We start from the raw sequence: 3,451 nt of genomic DNA, 5'->3' as shown, positions 1-3,451 counted from the left end.
GAACTATTTTGGTCAATGACCAATAGAGGGATCTGGGTATCCATAGTGACCCCCTACATTTACACGAATCATTATCGAGCAAACCTTTAGTTTCCATACACCAGTCTCTTTGCCTCACGATACTTAACAAAACCCGAGGCAAGACTTTTGGTATCCGTGTGAAGCAACAACTGATCACAATACTAAGTAATCCTCATTACCGGTTTTGTTCCTTTCTTGTTTCCATATTCCGGCATCCACATGATCATATCATGTTGTTCCTATGCAGACAATGATGGATACAGACCCTTGACATACTTTCCCATTGCACCTGAAAGTTGCCGTTATAATCAGCCTATTACAGGTAATGTTTGATGAACTCCGATGTACACAGTACGACATGAAGGTACTTAATACTCTCATGCTCTGAGGAAGTAAGTATACGTTAACATCTGTATGATAATACCAATAACATGTGACGATGTGATATTGCAGTATACTATTCGGATGTGTCTATTCAGCACCATTGTTCCGATAACAATGTGCTCTCATCGTGGCCAGCATCCTTGTCACTTTAACAATGCCCTATGTTTAGAAAAACAGGATCATCATGTAGCATATGAGCTACTCTTGAGGCGAGATTTGGAACGGATTATTGTGTTTATGTATCCACACATGCTTCTGAGTTATTCTCTGAATCTCACATTCAAGCACATAACACTTATAGCATAGAGATCTAAACATTAGGTATGAACAAGGAAATAAATAATAATATTTTTTATTGTCTCTAGGGTATATTTCCAATGTTACAAACGTGGAATGTCGGCTGAAAGCATATAGCTGACTAGCAATCAACCGAAATAGGTCGGCCGATTTAGCGACCAGGTTTTCTATCTTGGTTCCGCGGTTTCGGGAACCTTCTAGAAGCTTCTGGTCTAGTTTTCATTGGTTTATTGGTTTTTGTGTCTTTCTAATGGTTTCCATTGTAATTTTTTATTTTATTTTTTTCCTTTTCTTTAATAGATATTCCATTTCTTCTTTAACAAAAGTTTACAATTTTAAAAAGAATTAGTAATTTAATAAAAACACAATTTTTAAAAAAAAATCACAAATTTTAAAAATGTTTGTTTTCCATAAGTGTTCCGAATTTAATTTTTTAAAGCGTTCGGGTTTATAAAAAATGTACACAAATTTGAAAACATATTGATGTTCTCGAAAAAAAGGCAATTTCAGCTACATCTTATCGTTCCCTAAAAAATAGCTACTCTATATCTTACCAGGAAGATAATTTGACATGCCACCATCATCGGTTAATAATTTGTGAATTGAGCAGCATGATCTTGACCATTTTATACTCACTCAGGTTCCAGAAATAGGAACTGTTGTACAAATTTGAATCCATATTTTCATTCCAAATCAGGTTTTGAATGGTATACGAGGCAGTGTGTACCTGACCTATAATCTGATCTCCGTTGTCTTCTTTCTTTGCCTTTTTGTCACAGGCTGACTAACTGACAGCACTTTGGATTTGACAACAACATTGCTAACGGTAATTAAGGTTACATGCACCATCAAGGCAAGGGCCCAGTATGCCCAGTACCACTGCTAGTCTTCTTTCTTTGCCTTTTTGTCACAGGCTGACTAACTGACAGCACTTTGGATTTGACAACAACATTGCTAACGGTAATTAAGGTTACATGCACCATCAAGGCAAGGGCCCAGTATGCCCAGTACCACTGCTAGTCATAATGGACAATATAACATCACTTTGTAATAAGCTCAGACTGCATCCTGCATGCAGACCAGTTTACTGATACCTCATATAGCTGGCTGGTGCTACTTTGTTAACCATCTACTCCCTCGGTCCCATAATATAAAAGCATTTTTTTCACACTAGTGTATTATGAGGTCGTCGCCATATTTGAGGGTTAGGAGACATCACCTATAATATAGTGCCATGTAGTACAGAATCCTCGAGAACATGACGATGGATAGGACGGTCCACACAAGGCGGCAGACCTTCATAACAACTAGTAGCTCTCAGCAGAAAGGCAGAGCTAACATGGGCGGTAACAACCGCTGTGCTATTTGTTGCATCTGAGTAGTAACATTCTACTGCAAGAGTAATCCGTTTGTAATATTATTTTAACCTTCCGTTGCTTCTTCAAACCCTCTCTCTCTTTTGATGGTTAAAAAAGATTGTAGTTTCTTGCCTGCCAAGTTCCTTAATTAGGAACGTGGCACTGACTAAGGCGTCTGATTGACTAAGATGCCCAAATACGACAGCATTACTTGCAGCGGAAGAAACTTAAACAAATGAGCACACAGGACTTATGTATCCTAATGACACTTGTATATATTCAGAGTTCTGACTACCAATCCAATCCAATCACACTTGACTGGTTTCCAGCCTTTCTTCTTGCACCCACTTCTGTGACCTAGAGAGGGAAGCAATGTAATCTTGAATCCGTATTGAGTCCAGCACTACCATGGAGCTACATCGCCTGCGGCCTCTTGGGCCTGGCGCTCCTGTGGCCAACCATCCGACTGCTAGACCAGCTGTGGTGGCGGCCGAGGCGCCTGGAGCGGGCTCTTCGCGCCCAGGGCCTTCGTGGGACGTCATACAGTTTCCTCCTCGGCGACATGAGTGACTACGGCAGGCAAAACAAAGAGGCATGGTCCAAGCCCCTGCCGCTGCGCTGCCACGACATCGGCGCCCACGTCTTGCCTTTCCTCTACAACACCGTCGAGGAGCACGGCAAGCAGTGCATCTCCTGGTTCGGTCCGGTTCCCCACTGATCCTAACCTGGTCAGGGAGGTGATGTCCAACAAGTTTGGGCACATCCAGAAGGTCAAGTTCCCAGCGCTGTCCAAGCTCCTCGCCGTAGGCGTAGCGACCCACGAGGGTGAGAAATGGGTTAAGCACAGAAGGATACTCAACCCCGCGTTCCATGTCGAGAAGCTCAAGGTACCTACCTGCGGTTGCAGCTAGCTCTTTTTGATAGCGTTTGTGACAAGTGTGCGTGTGACTGATTCGCTCGCTTAATTTACAGATCATGTTGCCAGCCTTCTCTTTGTGTTGTGAAGAGCTTGTTAACAAATGGGCACAGTCCCTTGGTCCCGACGGCTCGTGTGAGGTGGATGCTTCCTTAGAGCTCCAGAGCCTCACCGGAGATGTCATCTCACGCACCGCATTCGGCAGCAGATATCTTGAAGGAAGAAGGATTTTTCAACTGCAGTCTGAGCAAGTCGGGCGGTTCATGGCAGCCATTCACAAGATCATGATTCCGGGTTACATGTGAGTTACCTTTTTTCTCTTCTAGAAATGTATTTACAAATAGAATTTTATCTTACTAGTTAGTACTACTTCCACCTTGCCACCACCGTCCAGGTGTTTTGTGCTTATTAGCTGGTATACTGACAACATAAGTGCACTTTAGGTCCTTCCCTACTAAAAATAATCGAAGGATGC

General features: G+C 42.5%; 1 pseudogene; it reads left to right on the top strand.

Moving 5' to 3' along the window:
• The first annotated feature begins 2,427 nt into the window (after nucleotides 1-2,427).
• The window catches only part of LOC119270786, a 2,341-nt pseudogene continuing 1,317 nt past the window's right edge, over nucleotides 2,428-3,451 (top strand).

This window comes from Triticum dicoccoides, chromosome 3A (assembly GCF_002162155.2).
Source record: "Triticum dicoccoides isolate Atlit2015 ecotype Zavitan chromosome 3A, WEW_v2.0, whole genome shotgun sequence".
Classification (NCBI taxonomy): domain Eukaryota; kingdom Viridiplantae; phylum Streptophyta; class Magnoliopsida; order Poales; family Poaceae; genus Triticum; species Triticum dicoccoides.
The sequence above is the reverse complement of the archived record's forward strand: the minus strand, read 5'-3'. Positions and strand labels throughout refer to the sequence as shown.